Raw genomic sequence first — 21481 nt, forward strand, 5'->3', positions numbered from 1 at the left:
TGTGGAAGTTGCCCAGGGTCGTTTGACCCTTTTTGGTAGTTCTCTTTTCTCCTTGAAAAACTACCCAAGGCAATTTTATTTAAGTTTTAAAAATAACATACGACTTTTACCTGGTGTACTTGCTTTTGTCACACTGAAGGTACAAGAAAGGCAGGCAGCTGATATTCATGGTGTTACTGAAACATATTTACATGAATTTGTATCTGAGACTGATTAATGTTTACAGATTGACTCTGGGGCAACCGCATCTCCCCACAGGCTTTGAGGAAGATTTGCATCTTTTAACGTATAATTTTTTATAAAAAAAAATTAACCTAGTCATTTCAATGAGAGATTTACGTGTTTGTTCTCAATGGCTGATAACTGAACTAGCTGGAAAAAACTGACCCAGGCAAATGACATCATAGGATTCTATACTACAGCACTGTTGTTGTTGTTGTTTAGTCATGTCTGCCTCTTTGTGACCCCCTGGACCAGAGCACGCCAGGCCCTCCTGTCTTCCACTGCCTCCCGCAGTTTGGTCAAACTCATGCTGTTGTTCAGTAGGTGCAGCAGAAGACTCTAAATCTCAGGGTCTTGGGTTCGAGCTTCACATTGGGAAAAATATTCCCACTTTGGAAGGGATAGATGATCGCCTCATGGTCCCTTCCAACTCTGCAATTCCATGTTGCTAGGAAGTGGCAAGATCAGTCAAAAGAACCAACAGCTTTGCTGGCTCCTCATTTGCAGGAATTAACCTGTGGAACTTGCTCCCACATGAGGCAGTGAGGTCCACCAACTTGTTGTTGTTGTTTAGTCATTTAGTCACGTCCGCCTCTTGGTGACCCCCTGGACCAGAGCACGCCAGGCCCTCCTGTCTTCCACTGCCTCCCGCAGTTTGGTCAAACTCATGCTGGTAGTTTCGAGAACACTGTCCCACCAACTTGTTGTTGTTGTTGTTTAGTTGTTTAGTCGTGTCTGCCTCTTCATGACCCCCTGGACCAGAGCACGTCAGGCACTCCTGTCTTCCACTGCCTCCCACAGTTTGGTCAAACTCATGCTGGTACCTCCGAGAACACTATCCCACCATCTCGTCCTCTGTCGTCCCCTTCTCCTTGTGCCCTCCATCTCCCCCAACATCAGGGTCTTTTCCAGGGAGGCTTCTCTTCTCATGAGGTGGCCAAAGTCTTGGAGCCTCAGCTTCACGATCTGCCCTTCCAGTGATCACTCAGGGCTGATTTCCTTCAGAATGGATCGGTTTGATCTTCTTGCAGTCCATGGGACTCTCCTGAGTCTCCTCCAGCACCAGAATTCAAAAGCATCAGTTCTTTGGTGGAGGAACAAGGTAGAAGATTATAAAATGATGCCTGGCACAGAGGAAACAGACAGAGAAGCTTTTCTCATCTTTATAAAACACCAGAATGTGTGGACATCCAATGAAGCCGAATGCTGAAAGATTATGGGAAGAGAAAATCAAGTACAGGGCATAGTTAACCTGTGGAACTCCCTCCCACAGGAGGCAGCAATGGCCACCCACTTGGATGACTTTAAAAGAGGGTTGGACAAATTCGTGGAGGAGGAGAGGGCTCTGGATGGCCACCAGCCATGCTGCCTTTGCTCTGCCTCCACAGATGAAGGCAGCAATGGGGCATTGCTCTGATCTAGCAGGCTCCTCTAATACCCACCTGCCATTCCCTCTGGCGCCCCCTGCTGCTGGCCTCCCTGCCGCCCCCCACCTTGCGAGTCCCACTGGGCACCAGCAGCCACCCCTGGTGCGCCGGACTTGTGGCGCATGGCGCCGCCTCTCCCTTTCCCCTTCTGATGGCGGCCTGGCGCTCTCCCCGAGGCGTTCTGGGCGTGCTGCATTTTCTCAGGGAAACGCAGGCATCTGCTCAGGGGACTGGCAAATTCCCCATCATTCTTGATTTGCAAATGAAGGCAGCTGTTCCTCTAGCAGAGAGGCTGTTGCCAATTATTTAACTGGGATAACGAGGTGGTAAATATGTTTGGAAGGAGCAGGAGGGCAGGGATTTCCCTGGCTTAGCCTGAAGAATGGGATTTCCTCTTGGTAAGTTTGGTCCTCTTTTGGTGTCCCCCCCCCCCATGGGTTGCAAGGGAGCCTATTTTGGCTGGATCCAAAAACTGAGAAGGATTCAGCAACTGGGTCTATATATGCAGCATTGATGGTGACAAGCAGCTCCCAAACACCATCAATTTTCTCCCCTTGCCTAATAGCTGCAGAGATTAGCCAGATGTGCTGAAATGGCTCTCTGATGATGGTGAACACCAACAGTGGGGAGATTGAGGCTGAGGGGGGAGGGAGAGGACCAACCGGCAACATCTCTCTTCCTTTGCAGCAATCCAGTAGGGACAGGCGGAAGGTTCTGCAATTAGGGCTTATCCCCATCTCCGCTTACTCCGTTGTTTTCCACCAGGGAAACACGATCTTTAGCCCTGGATCAGAATAAGTGATGAAAGTTTTCTATGGATTGCTATTTGTTCTGATTTAGAGCTAAAATGTCCATCCCCCCTGACTCACCTTAACTTAGGAAACACCCCCTCCCACCAGGAAGAAGAAGAAGAGTTTGGATTTGATATCCCGCTTTATCACTACCCTAAGGAGTGTCAAAGCGGCTAACATCCTCCTTTCCCTTCCTCCCCCACAACAAACACCCTGTGAGGTGAGTGGGGCTGAGAGACTTCAAAGAAGTGTGACTAGCCCAAGGTCCCCCAGCAGCTGCAGGTGGAGGAGCGGAGACGCGAACCCGGTTCCCCAGATTACGAGTCTACCGCTCTTAACCACTACACCACACTGGCTCCCAGTGGAGGCATTGCCTTCACACTTCTAAAGTTTCTCTTCTCAGTCCCATAGGACTTTCTCTCTCTCTCTCTCTCTCTCATCACATGTCCAACATACAACATAAAAACAAGATTCCAAGGAATCTCCTGGACTTCCCTCCTTCCTTTTGTGGGTCCTATTATTAATCATTTCCTCCCGCATCTTTTATGATAATCCAAATCTTTTACACCTCCATTATGTCCAAAATTCACCATTAAATTACAAGTGTTATTCCAACCCTACTACCGATTTTAACGGTTTACAATGGTCTTTAGCATAAGTTTTAAAATTTCCCCATTCCTAATTAAAATTTTGGTCTTCCTGATTTCTGATTCTTCCAGTCATTTTAGCCATTTCGGCACAGTCCATCAACTTGATCTGTCATTCTTCTCTGGACGGGACGTGATCTTTTTTCCGTCTCTGGGCCAATAACATCCATGCAGCTGTGGTCGCGTACATAAATAGTCTTTTCTGCTCTTTGGGGATTTTGGCACCTAGAATTCCTAAAAGGCAAGTTTCAGATTTTTAAGAAAAGGTTATTTTAAACATTTTTTCCAACTCATTATATATAATTTCCCCAAATTCTTTTACTACCTTACATTTCCACCACCTATGATAAAAGGTGCCTTCTTTTCTCCCCTAGTACCCCCCCTTAGTGCTTCTCAATCCTTCCTCCTATGGCTTGGCTTCCAGACCCTTAAACATCTCGGTCCCCTTCCTCTACACGCATTCCAGTTTGTCAATATCCTTCTTTAACTGTGCCCAGACTTGGACACAGGACTCCAGGCTCCATAATGTCCTAGCTGCCCCTTTGCCCCTTTGCTTGCTGGTGGCCCCAGGAGCAGCACTTCTGCTAGTCTTCGGCATTGAGAATTGCAATTCTCCCTCTCCTCCCAGCTACTGGAATTTCCTCCCAGACACACTTTGGCTTGGGGGACCCCCTCTCCCACCAGGACGCGTTGCTTTCAAGCTTTTAAAGTTTCTCTTCTCAGTCCCATCGAACCTAGAAACTTGCTGGCTTGCTTCTTTTGGTACATAGTGCATCCAAATTTAAGGGGATTAATCTGTCTTGCGTAGGTGTGTTGTCGTGTTTCGGGAAGGACTGGTCTGTGAGTTGTGTCTGGTTCCATGGAGTTGGCTGAATTTGACAACTGACAGGCAACAAAACTTCTGTTCTTCACGGAGCTGGTCCTTTGATTTTCAGCTGGCTGGTGGATGCTGCTGACCTCCGTTCGAAACCCATGCTGCACGTTGCCAATTACGAGGCAGCTTTTTGGGCAGAGGCAGCCTAATGAAAGGTATCGTTGAGGCGTCAGCCTGGATTGTTTATGCTGCCAGAGGCTCAGCAGTGAAGCTTCTGCTAAGAGGGACTTCTGTGGCCACATCCAAAGCAAGACCTTCGGAAGGATGCGTCAGCCCAGATAATGAGGTGGAGATGCCCTGGCAGCTTCTCCAGCCGGCTGAAATAAATGTTTCAACGGAATGCACCATCTGAGGCACCCCAGATATAGATGTATATATATTAGAAACATGGGAAATGATGGAAAGAGATGGAGGTATGGGTGCAAGGAGCTTGCGAACATGTGGAAGACTTCTGTGGTTTGGACATGGGGTCAAGCCCCAGGCCAGGCTCCTCCTCTGGGCACCTGGGGAGGTTTATTCGAGCTCAGCTCTTCTCCAGGACCCATTTATTTATTTGTTTCATAAAATTTATAGACTGTTTGATTGTAAACAACAACAACAACAGCTGTTGAGATATTCCGTTCCACCTTAAGGAACAGGCATGATTGTTGTGTGTCACATGTCTGTTTACACTCCAGCACAGTATGCTGGGAACTTCCGTTTTGTGTATAGCTATTGCTTTTGCCTCTTTGCTTTGGACATGAAGGAGATCAGACATGGATGAGCTCCTCCCCTGCATGCAAAGCAGCTGTGTGAAGCCCAAGGCAGGGGAGGAGGAAGGGGGGCGGTGGGGCAGATGCCCAAGGTGCCCTCACTGAGGGGGGTGACATTCGGTGCACCACCCACCTGCGACTCCCAAGCCTACCCCGAGCTGTTGGGGTAAGGGGAGAGCTGCGCCGCTTTGCTGGCAGCATTCCCCCCCTTCCCCCTTCGTTTTGACAGCTTGGGGGAGGCTTGGGAGTCACGGTCAGGTGACACGCTGAATGTCCGCCATGGGCTATCCCATGCTTAGGAGGGTCCCCTCCGCGCCACGTTCCCCTTGGGAACACACTCGACCGGGGCAGCTCAGGCATACGAGAATACAATACAATATGATAATCTTTATTGTCATTGTCCCATACAGAACAACGAAACTGAAAATATCTACATCAGACATTCAAAAACCCACAGACCTGCTATCCCAGCTATCCCAGCCTGGTTAGCCCCCTAAAAACTCTGATACGCCCTAATTAAATACAATATACTCCCACAGAGACTACCTTACACTGCATTTAAAACCAAAATTGCATTTGGATAGAAACTGTTTCTCAGGCGGCTACTCTTAGTCTTTATAAAACTGTATCTTCTTCCAGAAGGCAGAAGCTGAAAGAGATCATTTCCGGGGTGCGCACTATCCTGCGCTATCTCTGCAGCTTTCTTACGGCACCTGGAAGCGTAGATGTGATCCAAGGTGAGAAGAGTGCACCCAGTTATTCTCTCCACAGTCTTTACAACCTTGGACAGCATTGTTTTTTCCCTGACCCTGCAGGGAACTGTGCATTTGCTCTGCCACTGGCCCAAGGCAAACTTCGGGGCCTCAAATTTCAGTGGCACCCTGTGCAATGCTAAAACTGGGCGCCCCTGCACCTCTCACACTTGGTCCTACAGTGTTGTAGCGGCACTCTCTGCAACGCAGTGCCCCATGCACTCAGAGCGGCCATGCTACTCTAAAACGGCCTCTGCTGCCTCGGTTGGAGGGCAGGTGCTCTGAGGTCACTCCGCTCAATACGCACAGAGCACTTTCCGTGGCTTCTGCAGAAATGGAGCAACCAAGCAGAGCTGAGTGCAGCTGCAGATGGAAAGTGGATGGCTGGGGGGAGAGGAGAGATTCCCTCCAGCCTGGAAGAAGTGGCGCTGCCATCTTGGGCCAGAAGATGCCTCTGGGTGGAGAGAGAGATCACAGAGTGTATATGTGGCTGCCAAGACAGTCCATCTCTCATCAGCTTCAGGCTAGAATTAACCCTGAGTGAAGCACCAAGGGCTTGTTGCTCTGCAGCTGAATCCCAAGTGTAAAACTCAGCTTTTGAAGAAGGTGGGTTGTTTTCCTGGAAGATGAATGAAGTGGCGGGGGTATGAGGGGTGGTGGAATATTTGGGAAATGCATTATTCTCACCCAATAAAAAGTGCCCCCATCATCTCCATCAGTGGTGGAGAGAAAGGCAAATAAGGGCTCGTCCACACTCCTGCTTTGTCCAGCACCTTGGAAGCACAGCTCAGTGTTGGAGCTGACCTTTAAAGTCCTAAACGGTCTCAGTCCAGTATACCTGAAGGAGCGTCTCCACCCCAGACACCAGGGTCCAGCACCAAGGGCCTTCTGGCAGTTCCCTCCCTGTGAGAATCCAAGTTACAGGGAACCAGGCAGAGGGCCTTCTCGGTAGTGGCACCCGCCCTGTGGAACGCCCTCCCACCAGATGTCAAAGAGAAAAACAACTGCCAGACTTTTAGAAGACATCTGAAGGCAGCCCTGTTTAGGGAAATTTTAAATGTTTAATAGACTATTGTATTTTAATATTCTGTTGTAAGCTGCCCAGTGTGGCTGGGGAAACTCCTCAAAGGCCCCACAGAGCATCCTGCCTGGCTGCCCCGCCCCTGGGCACAGGGCACGCACGCCCCCCAATTCTGCCACCAATAGGAACTTACAAGATCCTGGAGAGTGGACTTAAGAGAGACCTCTACCCCACCCCATAAGCCCTTCTATCTAGCTTACCTGTTGTAGGAATCATTCTTCCCTTTCCTGCTTCTGCCCCAGTGTTCCCAAGGAATCTAGTCAGGCCTTTCCTGCGGCTTCATTCTGCCTAACCAGAGGAGAGAGAGGGGGGTCCATCTCACAAGGCTCCTTGCCTGCCTGCCATCAGTCACCCCTGCCAGCCATTAATATTAATTGGAGCTGAATAATTCACTGGCTGTTTAGGATCCTGTTGTTTAAGTCCGGCTCGTGCTGTTCTCCTTCGTTAGTCATTACGGAGAAAATCTCCAGAGCAGCTCCCATAAATCTTCCTCTCCTTTCGCACACTGTGGAAAGAAAGCAGGAGCCACGCTAAGCAAGGCCAGCACAGGGCACTGGAAGCATCAGAAGGAGTAGCCGACTGGGAAGGAAGGAAGGAAGGAAGGAAGGAAGGAAGGAAGGAAGGAAGGAAGGAAGGAAGGAAGGAAGGAAGGAAGGAAGGAAGGAAGGAAGGAAGGGTTCAGAGGAGAAGAACAGCATTTGGGACCTTTTAGTTTAGAGAAAAGGCAAGGAAGAGGTGACAGGATAGAAGTTTGCAAAATTATGCATGGCACACAGAAAATGGAGAGAGGAAATTATTTCTCCCTCTGTTATAACACTAGAACTCTTGGATATCCAATGAGGCCAAATGTTGGAAGATTCAAGAGAGATAAATCCTTCATGCAGTGCATAGGTGAACTATGGAACTCTCTCCCACAAGAGAGTTGGCTGGTTTTAAAAGAGGATTAGACAAATTCATGGAGGAGGAGAGGGTTATTGATGGCTACTAGCCCTGATGACATCTGACATCTGGAGGCAGCCCTATTTAGGGAAGCTTTTAATGTTTGATGCATTACTGTATTTTAATATTTTGTTGGAAGCCACCCAGAGTGGCTGGGAAGGCCCAGCCAGTTGGGTGGGGAAGAAATTATTATTATTATTATTATTATTGTTGTTGTTGTTGTTGTTGTTGTTGTTGTTGCCCTGCTCTGCCTCCACAGTTGGAGGCAACAGTGCTTCTGAATGCCAGTTGCTGGAAACCACAAGAGAGGAGATTTGCTCTTGTGCTCAAACCCTGCTTGTGGGTTTCCCAATAATGCATCTAGTTGGGCGTTGTGAGAACAGCATGCTGAACTAGATGGGCCATTGCCCTGATCCAGCTAGCTCTTCTTATGTTCATGTCAGCATACCTATAAGCTAACTTTTTGTTAAGCCCATTCTGCAGAGCACTGACTCATCCCTGCGTGTTTCCTTGGGCGTCACACAGAACAACCTCCCAAATCTCCTCACTTTCAGCATTTCAAAATTCACTGAATTAAGATTCCCCTTTCACCTGGCGTAGAGATAGGAAGCCAATGGTTCCCTGTTCAGGCTTCTGGCAATGAATCATCAGGCAGTTTAACTCACTGAAGAACACCAGCCTTCCGCTTTCACCCAGAGTGCAACCTCTTGCTTAAGGCAAGCTTCCAAATGCAATGCACTCAAACACAGCACTGTATGCACATTAAACTTTTAAGTGTGACATGGAATAAGTGGAAAGAACCAGCAAAGCTGGATGTCATCTTCCAATCCACCACAACTTACCAGAAGATCCCATGGGCTACCTCACCTTGGGTACACCATAAGAGCTCAGGCAGGCAGGCAAGCTCAGGAAAGAACATAAGAAAATTCTGCTGGATCAGGACAGTGGCCAATCTAGTCCAGCATTCTCTTCTCATGGTGGCCAACCAGATACATTCATGGGAAACCCACAAGCAGGATTTGAGTGCAAGAGCCCTCTCCCCTCCCATGTCTTCCAGAAAGGCCTCTCCTCCTCCCAGAGGGGAGGGATTGTGAGTGGGAGCAACTTCCCGCAAGAGACAGGGAGGCGTGCTCGGCTCCCTGCTCTTGATTGCCCCTTTCAGCCAACCAATAGGACTGGCTGGTGGGCGAGGTTAGCTGCATTTAAGCAGCCGCTGCAGGATGTGAAACACAAGAGCAGTCAAGTTACAGATAGGTAGCCGTGTTGGTCTGCCATAGTCAAAACAAAATAAAAAAATTCCTTCCAGTAGCACCTTAAAGACCAACTAAGTTAGTTCTAGGTATGAGCTTTCGTGTGCATGCACACTTCTTCAGTCAAGTAAAACATTCCTAGAGTGAACATGCTTACACATGGGGAGGAATGTTTGTCCAGCCAGCAGGTCAACTTCCTGTTTCCTTCTGGGCTGGGACAGACTTCCTCTGCATGTGACTAGAGGTGGGCGTGGCCTCACCTGTGCAGGTAACAACAAAAGCACAGGGCAGGGCAGCCATCTCTCTCTCTTTCACTACATGCATCGAAGAAGCAACATCTGCTTAGCCAAAGATGCTCTCTTGGCCTCCAGCCAAGAGAGGACAAAGGGACTGTCTTCTTATGAGATAGTTTCCAGGTATATGTTACTTTCTAAGCTAAGTCTGCCTTCTGGGATCTGATTGTGAACAGAATGATATGTGAGTAAACCTTTTTATACTTTTGTAGAAGACTGTGTTATGTCTTATCTTTTATGAGGGAATAAGGGGAAAATACCAGAACAGTTATTATAGAGGTTTTAGTGAGCCTGAGCAAACGCATCCGCTGCAAGTTTAAAAAGGGGAATGTTACTCTGCTAAATTGTGAAACTTGTTAACACAAGTTGGGAAATGATCTAACCAAACAATATACCGGTCTCCTCTCCTGCATCCCTGAACATTCCCACAGCCGCAGCAGTGTTCTGTTCCCAGTCGGTTCCTGCTTACATCTTTGCATATTGACCTTGCTATGGACTTCGGTTAGTTGCCTTGGTTGCCCAAGGGAACTTGTAGGACTTTTTTTATCCATTTGGCAAATTGGCACTTGATTTTTTCACCTACCTCGTAACAACTCGTCACAACTTTCTGGTATTGGCGGTTAGGCACTGGAATATGTGTGCTGTGTTGGAGGACTGGGTATGAGCCATCATCTACCCCTCCTCTTTGGGGTATTCCATTAAAGGAATCCGGCAGTCATGGATCCTGTCCGATGCCCTGTTGGTGGCTAGGGCCATGGCATGACCCCCAGTGACATCAGGGGAAGCTTCCAGTTGCATTTGCATCAACAAGCTCCTCCCATTGGTTGCTGACCCTGAAATGACTCCCTGCTGAGTGGGGTGGAGTCATGTATTTCTGTTTCATCCAATGCCTAAGCCAATAGTACTCACATGCTGTAACCAATCAAGTTGTGGCCTAATTTTGCCCATTAACCTAAAATAATGCGTCTTTGTGTCTTATTATAATACTATGCGGGTGGCGGGTCCTCGACTCACAACTGGTAATCGGAAACTTTGCTGCTTCCACCTGCAGAGGCAGAGCAGAGCCATCATTGATAGCCCAAAGATCTTGGAAGCCTATTTAAGGGATAACGAACCAGATTCTCTTTAAAGAAGATCTGCATGAGGGTTGGAAGAGGGTGGGCAGACAAGCCAAATGCACAGAAAATAATACTTGGTGCTCAGTTTCCATCTCACCTGGCCTTAAGGCAGCCTCATATGAGGGACCTTTGACCTTCTCGTGCGATGCTTGGGCATGCATGCATGTGTGGAAACACTTGCAAAGTGAGGAGAGAGCTATTTTTAAGTCTATGCAGGCTGTACAAGCACATCAGTTATGGAGTGTGGAATTGCAAGAGGCAGTTTCAGTCTCAAGTGGGGAAATGCTCTGCCGTTCCTGAATAATTTCTGGACCTAAATGCCCACAACAGCGTAGCAAGACAAGAGTTTCTCTCCAGATATTCCATGCATGAGACTAAGTGCTGGTGCAGATACTGTGAACTTCATACCAGTTTGCGGGGAGGCACAGAAGGGTCGCTCTGGGTCCTGAGGGGGTTCCATGCTACTGCAGAGAAGTGCCAACGGCTTTGGGGAACTACAGCTCCCAGCATGCCCTTCTCCGCAACATCATCTCGCAGCATCCATCGCTCCTGCTCCCCTGAGCCTGCTTGAGACGCAACAGCCTTGTGATTAAAACAATGGAGACTCTTTGGCTTCCACTTCAGATGGGCTTATGAAATTTTAATATGCTAAATGGCTTTTCCAGGGCAGGGTGCTGCCGGGAATGGCAAAGCAGGTATGAGAGATGAAAAGAGAACAGATGCTCCTAACCTGTGCATTCTGTGTGCCTCTGCTGTGAGCCTGTGTTGCACCCAGCAGGAGAAAGATGATGGGTTTTCACTGTGGCCCCAGGGGAACCTCCCCTGCTGGGGGAGCTGCCTCTTCTGTGGGGAAGGGCATGGTCAATCCTCACATGCAAATCATGGGCACCCAAGAGGGGAAGGGGAAGGGGAAGGGGAAAGGGGCAGTTGTTGCCTCTGCCTAAGTAAGCCATCACCCTCAAGTCCCAAGTTTCCATTTTAAAATAAAAGATTCTAGCATTTGTAAATGACCATTAAGTCCAGTTGTGACCAACTCTGGGGTTGCGGCACTCATCTCACTTTATTGGGCGAGGGAGCCGGCGTACAGCTTCCGGGTCATGTGGCCAGAATGACTAAGCCGCTTCTGGCAAACCAGAGCAGTGCATGGAAACGCTGTTTACCTTCCCGCTGGAGAGGTACCTATTTATCTACTTGCACTTTGACGTGCTTTCAAACTGCTAGGTGGGCAGGAGCAGGGACCGAGCAACGGGAGCTCACCCCGTCACGGGGATTCAAACCCCCGACCTTCCAATCAGCAAGCCCTAGACTCAGTGGTTTAGACCACAGCGCCACCTGCATCCCACCTAGCATTTGTTGAACCTGAGATATGGGGTGAAATGTGCAGGCACCTTTTTTCTCGTTCATTTTGTGAGAAACCAGTCTCCTCCCGCTTTTCTGTTACATAGGTTTTCTGTTTGTAGTATTTACTTTGGCCCCCACCCGGAAAAGTACTATGTGCATATGTAAATTCATTTAAATATGTGCAGTTTTCAAATAAGCCATCTCTGATGATAAGGCTTAAGTAAAATAAGGCACCTTCCAAACTTCCCCTTTCCTGAAAAAAACAACGCACAGTTCAGGGAGATTTAGGATTGTCCCCATATTAAGAGTGAAGACAATGGCTATGGACTGAAAGCAATTGTAGAAATAGCATACCCTCCAACATTTATCCAGTGAAAATAGGGATGTCCCATTCCATGATGATAATTTGACTATTTATACCCCACACATCTGACTGGCTTCCCCCAGACACTCTAGGCAGATTCCAACATATATAAAAACATAATAAAACATTAAACATTAAAAAATCAATCACACCTATACAGTCAAACCTCGGCTGTCAAATGTAATGCATTTCAGAAGACCATTCAACTTCCAAAATGTTCGACAACCGAGGATCAAAGGATGGTTGGCAAAATCAAAGGAGAGAAAAAGAAAAAAAATTCCCCGGAAGCCGTTCAGCTTCCAAAAATGGTTCAAAAACCAGAACAGTTACTTCCGGATTTTCGGCGTTTGGAAACCGAAATGTACGATAACAGAGGCGTTCAAGAACCAAGGTTTGACTGTACAGGATTACCTTCAGACGGCTCAGGGGCCGGATAACTCCATAACCTCCAACATTTCTCCAATGAAAATAGGGACGTCCTAAGGAAAAGTGGGACATTTTGGGATCAAATCAGAAACCGTCAGCTTCTCTAAATCAGGGACATCCCTGGAAAACAGGGACACTTGAAGGGTCTGAAATAGTTTGCGAATTGCTTTGGGGTTGTTGCTTACCATAGCTCTGAAAGGTAGACTGGGTAGGAAGATGGTCATCTTATTCATGGGTTTTCCCAGTGAGCTTCCTGGGAGAAACTGCCTCTCCCAACAGTGGGAGTGCTTACTGACTGGTGCAAGTGGCCTTCTCGTAGCCTCAGTTCCATCATCTGTGAAATGGGTGGAAATAATGGTGGCATGTCGTACAAGGGTCACAAGAGCAAATACAATAAAGAGCAGAGGACCATGCCTTCCAAACCAGCCTTCTCCATCCAGCATCCAGATGTTTTGGACTACCGCTCCCATCAGCCCCAGCCTGTTGCTGGCGGAAGTTGTAGTCCAACGGTAGTAAGCCAGCAACTAGTGCAGAGCTAGTGAGGTCCCACCTTGCATTCCTCTGCTTCCAGTTCTGCGATTCAGGCACGGCGATTAATCATACAAATGACAAGGATTTTGCCTTGGGGAAAACTGGCAGCCAGGAAGTGGGAGTGGGGGGAGAGGGACGGCTGCACACTCAGCCTTGGCCTGAGAAGCTGCTTTGGTCCCGAGTTGCCCCGGGTTCCAGGGAGATCCCAAAGAGCCGCCTCCATCCACTTTCCCTGTGCACCAGGCAGGTGCATTTGACGGCCCACTGCAGGTGCATTTGACGGCGATTTGACGGCCCACTGTGGGTGGAGGATTGGCTCCTGATCACAGACGCAATTAGAGGCAGTAATTTCAGGTTCATTAGCGGAATTCCTTAATCAACAATGCAATTACTTCGGCAGGGCTTGGAGGAGGGAAAGCCCTGATTAAGTACCAAAGGGAAGCAGAGAAAAAGGCAGAGGAGGAGAATCGCTTGGCATCCTGCAGGCTTTCCCCAACATTAGAGAGATGGCCCCAAGGTTCTACTCTTTGTTCCCATGACCTGGTATTCAGAAATAGACTATTATAGCACATGGAGCTTCCACAGAGCTCTCTCTCTCTCTCTCTTTCTCTCTCTCTCTCTCTCTCCTCCAGGACTTTGCCTAATTCTTCCTTACGTATTCATTTTGTAAGCCAACTAAACTACCTGATGGCCATGTGGCTCTTCATTGCCTCTTATTTCCCTATGCCTTGCTTACAAAGAGACAGTGCAGTGTAATGGCTAGTGTCGGACTAGGACCCAAGAGACCAGGCTTTGAATCCCCACTCAGACATGAAGTTCACTGGTTGACCCTTCAACCAACCACAGCCACTCTCGGCCTCCTTCACAGGGTTGTTGTGGGGACAAAATGGGGAGGGGGAGAACTATCTACAGCACCTTCAGCCCCTTGGAGAAAAAGGAGGGGGAAAGGCAGGAAAGTTCTGCCTTACCATCAGCCTGGCAAAAACCAACATCCTGGGTCAGGACACCACCAGCACTTCACGCATCAGCCTTGGGGACCACACACTTGAAGTGGTAGATGATTTTGTCTTCCTGGGATCTACCATAACCACCACCACCTCCTCCTCCTCCTCCTCCTCCTCCTCCTTCTTCTTCTTCTTCTTCTTCTTCTTCTTCTTCTTCTTCTTCTTCTGTGATCCCTCGTAGCTGAGTAAGATTGTCTTCCATAAACACGGTTTTAACAGTGAGTCCGTAAGTGACCGTGGAGGCCAATTCTGGATCCACACGTCCTTCCACAGTGGGGACATAGGTTTCCGGGTGGGAGTTGATCCCGGTGAGGGTTTGCCAAGCGTGCCTTCCTCTTAGCACATTTCTCCCTTGCGTCCTGAGTTCAAGCGTCTTCAAAGCCCATGACACCTTTGGTCAAGGTTGTTCTCCAACTGGAGCACTCGCAGGCCAGTGTTTCCCAGTTGTCGATGTTTATACTACATTTTTAAAAAGATTTGCCTTGACAGAGTCCATAGCCAGCAACCTTTCCATCGACACTGAGCTGTGCTAACGTCCAATACCAAGATGGAGGTGTATCAGGCTTGCATGTTGAGCACGCTGATTTATGGAAGTGCATCATGGGCAACTTACAACCACCAGGAGTGACACCTCAATGCCTTCCACATGCGCTGTGCCAGGAAGGTTTGGGGCATCACATAACAGGACAAACAAAGCCCACCGTCTACGCTGGCTTGGCCGTGTCCGCAGAATGGAAGATGGCAGGATCCCCAGGGAGGTGCTCTACAGGAGCTGGCTTCCAGCACCTGGCCAGTTGGCAGACCAACTCTGCTGTGCTACAAAGATGTCTGCAAACATGGCATGAAGGCTGGCAACATCAAACCTGTCATGTGGGAATCCCTTGTAGATGACCACAGTGTCTGCAGACAGACAATCAGGTCTTGTATCCATAGCAGTGACCAGAAGAGGAAAGACCTGGGAGGAGCACAGGGAGAAGAAACACCTTCCTCTGTCCCAGCTGCAACAAAACATGTCTCTCCCACATCGGTCTCTACAGCCACAGCAGGTGCTGTAACTCTCCAGAGGTTGGATTTCACCCCTGAAGGCACACTCCTCCATCATCTCTCGAGACAGATAGATGCCAACAGCAATGGCTTATAGCCATTGACAGCCTTATCCTCTGCAAATTTGTCTAATCCTCTTTTAAAGTTGGTGGCCCTCCCTGCCACAGTTTTGCCATGCACTGCGTGAAGATTTCTTTTATCTGCCCTGAATCCTACAATCTGTTTGGGCTGGTGGAGTCCCAGTAGCCTAAATGTTTCATGGTGGGCGGCCACAGCTGAGCTGCCATAAATTTTGTTGACAGCGCTGCCTTGTTCTCTGCTGGCCCCCGAGGGAGAGGAAGGAAGATCCTACTCTCTCCGGCAGATAGAAGTCAGGACGAGTATTTGTCTGTAATGCACTTGCTTGGGCTTCGAGGCTCCTCTCACCAGCATGGAAACGCCAGCTCAGTTTAAGCCTCCTGAAATCTCTTTCTGGGCACGTGGTTTTCATTGGACTGTGCGCTATTTTCATTGGCTGTTTATCTCAGTTTGCTTGCGGGTTGTTGGCCTGTGGCCTGTCTCCATTTAGAGACAGAGCACCCCAGGGGGATGAGCCGCCTTCCTAAACGCGGATGTTTGTCTTCTGCCTGCCAGATCTCTCCCAGGAGTTGTGTCTCTCTCACGGCATCCTCCCCTGGGCATCTGGACTGCGGCCCAGACACGCCAAGCTGCAAGCCGAAGGCTCCTTCTGCCCTTGCTTTCCAGGCTAGCTTTCCTTCTCCTCTGCAGAGAGATGCACCACAACCTCCAGCTCTGCATGGAGAAGGTCCCACCTTCGTTCCCTGCCGGTGTCTTATAGAACCATAGAATTACAGTGGTACCTCGGGTTACAGACACTTCAGGTTACATAGGCTTCAGGTTACAGACTCCGCTAACCCAGAAATAGTATCTCAGGTTAAGAACTTTCCTTCAGGATGAGAACAGAAATCGTGCAGCAGTAGAGGCCCCGTTAGCTAAAGTGGTGCTTCAGGTTAAGAACAGTTTCAGGTTAAGAACGGACCTCTGGAACGAATGAAGTACAAAGGTTGTTGTTGTTGTTTAGTCGTTTAGTCGTGTCCGCCTCTTCGTGACCCCCTGGACCAGAGCACGCCAGGCCCTCCTGTCTTCCACTGCCTCCCGCAGTTTGGTAAAACTCATGCTGGCAGCTTCGAGAACACTGTCCCACCATCTCGTCCTCTGTCGTCCCCTTCTCCTTGTGCCCTCCATCTTTCCCAACATCAGGGTCTTTTCCAGGGAGTCTTCTCTTCTCATGAGGTCTTCTCATGAGGCCAAAGTCTTGGAGTCTCAACTTCAGGATCTGTCCTTCCAATGAGCACTCAGGGCTGTTTTCCTTCAGAATGGAGAGGTTTGATCTTCTTGCAGTCCATGGGACTCTCAAGGGTCTCCTCCAGCACAGAGGTACCACTGTATAAAGGGACCCCCAGGGGTCTTATAGTTCTGTGATGTCCTGGGACTGGGTCTCGGACTCAGAACCAGAAAAGACTCAGTCTGCACCGGATCCTTTGCCTCAGACATCATCTGAACCAAGTCTGGGGCTGATCCTGAAGAGTCCCAGTCTGCACAGGTTCCCCTGCAACAAGCACCAGCTGGGCCAAGTCAGGGGCCTGAGCCTGCCCTGGCTCCAGATGCAGGGATGACCTCATTGCCTTCAGCTGGGCCATCACTTACACCTGCTCCACTAGCAGTTGGGTCAGGGGAGGCTGAGGCGGCCTCTGGGTCTAGTCACCCACCAACATCTCCCGAGCTGCAGAGACTCAGGTCTGAGAGGAGGAGAGACCTGAGTACTCGCAGGAGGAGTGCTCGCCTTTAGGTGAAACAGGGAGGTGAGTCACCGGGGGATCAGGACCGGCCGTGACCCCGACAAAGATAAAAGGCTGTCGGACCCAACCCCAGGTTGCGGGAGCAACATTGCTGTATGCCAGATCCTGCCTGAGATCCTGTGCCTGTCCTTGCCTGGTTCCCTGCCTTGTGTCCTGCCTTGGCCCTGTCGGACTGACTCCTAGCAGGACCTTTGGATTCTGGTCCGGTCCTGGACTGCGTTTCACGGGTTACCCCCGGGCCCAGCACAAGTTCAACCCACTGCAATGTAGGAATCGCAGCCTAGAGAATCCCTGACAGATGGCCATCTGACCTCTGTTTAAGGACCTCCAATGAAGCAGAGGCCACCAGCTTCCGAGGGAAGCCATTCTAATGTTGAATGGCTCTTCCTAATGTTTTCTTGGAAATCTTCTTTCTTGTGATTTCTGAAGGGCTATCATGTGGACGATGATACAAGCTTGTTTTATCCTGCTTCAAAGAGAAGAACTCAAACCAATGGCTTCAAGTTCCAAGGAAAGAGATTGCAACTCAACATCAGGAAAAACTTTCTGACAGTCAGAGCTGTTTGACCATGAGGTGGAAGGAGGTGAACTCTTCTTCCTTGGAGGTTTTCAAGCAGAGATTAGATGGCCATCTGCCATGTATGCTTTAGCTGAGAGTCCTGCATTTCAGGGGGTTGGTCTAGATGACCCTTAGGGTCCCTTCCAAGTCTGTGATTTTATGATTCAATATTTCCATCAATGCATGTGTAAACCCAGATATTAATTGATTGACAATTTAATGCTGCCTTTCAGCCCTCAGAAGGGTCCCCAAGTCAACTTAAACAGTATGGGGGGGGGTAGTCAGCTAATTTTTACTCAGAGTAGGCCTATTGAAAGTAATGACCCTGTCCTTCCAGTTCTGCAGTTCTGTGATTCCATGGAAGCATCCTCTAGATCATCTCTACCCACCATCAATAGTTTTGGCACAAGATCCCTCTGCTTCCTGTGCACATTTTCTCTAAAGAGCAAATGCGTCTCGTGTGACGCTGGGCATTTCCTTTTCGCTTCCTCTCCCTTTCCCCGTCCAGGCCTTTGATTCCAGGGAGATTTGCAGCTCTCAATGTCTCTGTCAGTCCCACCCGGCTCTGATCAAGGCCTTTGCTGAATGAGAAGAGAGAGGCAGATAGGAGTCAGGCCTCCTCCCAGCATCATTCCAAATAAGCTGTCCTCCAATCTCCGTGCTCTCTTTCAAGTCTGCTCCAAACAGACGTTGGGAAAGGGTTGCTATGGAAACACCAGGACAAGGCCTTTTACATAAAAATCCTGAAAAGTGTGTGCGTTGGGGCGGGGAGGGAGAGCGATGGTAAAATGAAGTAAACCTCTCGTGGGCTGCTTAAACGAGAGAAGGTAGTATGGAGGGGTTCCTTAGCAAATGCAAAGCCCTGTCTTCGTTCCTGCAAATGGCCCATGGGCTGCTATGGGGCTATAAAGAGCAGTTCTGTGCAAATGCTGCTCCCCCAGTCACAGACAGCTGTCCGTCCCGGGAATACAGGTGAAAAGCATTGTAAAAGATAAAATAACCAAGCATGTAGAAGAACAAGCCTTGCTCAAGCACAGCCAGCATGGCTTATGCCAAGGCAACTCCTGCTTTGCCAACCCATTAGAGCAGTGTTTCCCAACCTTGGGCCTCCAGCTGTTTTTGAACTACAATTCCCATCATCCCTGACCACTGGTCTTGCTAGCTAGGGATGATGGGAGTTGTAGTCCAAAAACAGCTGGAGGCCCAAGGTTGGGAAACACTGCATTAGAGCATGGGTAGGCAGACTAAGGCCCGGGGGCCGGATCTGGCCCAATCGCCTTCTAAATCCAGCCCTCGGATGGTCTGGGAATCAGTGTATTTTTACATGAGTAGAATGTGCCTTTTTATTTAAAATGCATCTCTGGGTTATTTGTGGGGCATAGGAATTTGTTCATTATTATTTTTTTCAAAATATAGTCTGGCCCCCCACAAGGTCTGAGGGACAGTGGACCAGCCCCCTGCTGAAAAAGTTTGCTGACCCCTGCATTAGAGTTTTTTGAAAGTGCTAGCAAGCATATATATGGCATGCTTGTGCTTTCAAAAAGCTTTTGACAAGGTGCCTCACCAAAGATTCCTGAGTAAGCCTAGCAGTCAAGGAATAAGAGGAGAGATTCTCTTGTGGCTCACAGATTGGCTAAGTCCCCTAACCTGGTGCTCTCCAAAGGACTACAAGACCCCTTGGTCCTCTCCAATAGCTGAATTTTGCAAGAGTCTTGCATGGCTGTGTTGGCTGGGACTGATGGGAGTCCAAAACATCTGGAGGGCACCAGGTTGGGGAAGATTGCTCCTCTGTGCCAATGCACAGCCTGGGAAGGACTCTTTGGAACACAGGCACTCATGCCATGCTTGGGGGTGGGAATCAGTGTGGGAATGTTCAGGGTGGCAGGAGAGGATATAGTGTTTATTAATATCCTTCCTAACTTGCGCTAGCAAGTTCCTTTACTTAGCACATTCCCCCTTTTTATATGCACAGCAGACAGCTGGTTGCAGGCTCATGTGAGCATCTCACTATTATACAATTCAGTCTGTCTCAGATTGAATTGTACGTTCCTGGTAAGTTCCCTTGAATCCCTCTGTCAGGGAACTGCCATCGGAGAGACAGGTGGTGGACAGGCTACAGGAGAATAGGAGAGAATCTGCAGTAGAAGAGGGAACCAGCAGGGGGAGTGCAGGAGTCACAGCGGAGGGGAGGCTCTGGGATGCTTCCAGTGAGAGTAGTGGAGAGGTAACGGGACCCCCGTTGGGAACGCCCACCCTTCGCCGGAAACTGTCACGCAGAGAGTCTCGAAAGCGCATGTCTGTCAAAGAGCTTTTATGTTGGCGTAAATTCCGTAGACGCCCACTGTCAGATTCTACCAGCGACTGACGGAGTCATGCTTTGGGGGCTCCGTTAGTGCATCGGTTTGGATGACCAGCCAAACCCCAGAGGGATCAAGCTTTTACGCACAAGCAGCTCACTATCCCATCACAGCAATCTGACAGTCTTTGAAAGCAGCTTGTGCAAGCAGAAGGCATCATGAGCGAACCATCCGGAACCGGAGGAGCAGGAGCGGGAGCTGGCGCAGATCCAAGCCTGGAACAAAGGTACAGGGCGTTGGAGGTCCAGCTGGCACTGCAAACGGCGAGGCTCGAGGAGAGGAGGGCTCAAGATGCAGATAAGGGGAAGACCACCCCACTTGCCAGACGGGTGCCTGGACTGGTGCAGAAATTTGGGGGGGATCCCCGGAACTATCAAGCCTTTAGGACAGAGATGCAATATGCTCTCAATCTACTGTTTGATGACTTCCCCGACGAGAACTCTAGAGTGGCGTACGTGATTGGCCATCTAGAGGGAGGGGCGAGGGACTGGGTTCGGCCCCTGATGGCAGCCAATAATGAAATCTTAAAGGACACAATGAAGTTTTTCCGCGCCATGGACTTGATGTTTTCCAGCGAGATCGAGCAGGGAGTGGTGCGCAGGCAGTTAATGGCGTGTAAACAGGGGAGCCGATCTGTACGTGAGTACTGGACTGAGTTCACCATGCTGATTCATAGACTTGGGTGGGACCTTGCTAGTGAACCTATTCAAATGCTGTTTGAAGAAGGTCTCTCTCCGGCAGTGAAAGATGAACTTTCCCGGGCGCCTAGGGCGGAGTCTATGGATCAGCTGACTAAATCAGCGCTGTCCATTGGGGCACGCCAGGAAGCTAGAGCTATGGAAAAGCGGGAAGGAAAGGGGGAACGTTGGAAGGACTTCCGCATTCCAGAGATTCCGGAGCAGCCTTTCCCGCCAGCAGAGCCGATGGAACTTGGAACAGCGCGCGCGCGCGCAGTTTCAAACACCAGTGAAGGGCGGAAGAAGGAGGGAAAGAGCGGCAAGAGATGCTATCTCTGCCAACAGCCAGGTCACTTTGCCAGAGTCTGTCCGCAAAGGAAGGAATGGCAAGGGATGGCGGGAACTGTTGGGGGGAAGGAGGAAGAAGAAATCACGGAGCCAGTAAAAGCCAACGCCTGGTTGCCAACAGCAGGGCACAGCAGCCAGGCCAGGGAGTAATGAATGTGCCCACGCCGGAACCTCCAAGACCAGCGCTTGTGATAGAGGTGTTGCTGGAACTGGCAAACGGACACCCACTGAAGATAAAGGCGCTATTGGATTCAGGTAGCTCATGTAATTTCATGAGCAAAGAGTTTGCAGCTGCACACCAAATACAGACTATCCCATTGAGTAAGCCTTTGCAGGTTACCACGATTGATGGGAGGGAGCTGTTGGGAGGAGAAGTGAGCCAACAGACTGTACCAATGATAATGAGGGTGGCACGACACACCGAACTGATAGCGTTTAACGTAGCCACCTTGGGAGGAGCTCCTATTATCTTGGGTATGAGCTGGCTGGCGCTACACGATCCGCTAGTAGGCTGGCATCAGAGAGTGGTTTCCTTTGGATCAGCACATTGCCTAGAACACTGCAAGGAGGGAGAGGCTCAGGCAGGCGCCAGGGGCACTCTAGCAGTGATGGAAGTGATGGACAAAGGGAGGGTGCCACCACAATACGCTGACTTGCTTGACGTATTCAGCGAAAAAGAAGCAGATAAACTGCCCCCGCACAGACCCTTTGATTGTCAAATTACCTTACTCCCAGGAGCACAATTGCCAGTGGGCAAGCTGTATGCAATGTCAGACAGTGAGATGCAGGAGTTAAGGGAGTTCATTGACAAGAATCTCAAGCGAG

At 49.5% G+C, this 21481-nt stretch overlaps 1 long non-coding RNA gene across 1 annotated transcript in view; it reads left to right on the top strand.

Moving 5' to 3' along the window:
* The window catches only part of LOC309352911, a 75708-nt gene extending 56951 nt beyond the window's left edge, over positions 1 to 18757 (top strand). Inside the window, exon 2 of the long non-coding RNA XR_014161472.1 lies at positions 18657 to 18757. This is a non-coding gene — a long non-coding RNA (uncharacterized lncRNA). The remainder of the gene's footprint in view (positions 1 to 18656) is intronic.
* The last annotated feature ends 2724 nt before the right edge of the window (positions 18758 to 21481 follow it).

The sequence above is a fragment of the Podarcis erhardii genome, assembly GCF_964252035.2.
Source record: "Podarcis erhardii genome assembly, chromosome: 11".
NCBI lineage: Eukaryota > Metazoa > Chordata > Lepidosauria > Squamata > Lacertidae > Podarcis > Podarcis erhardii.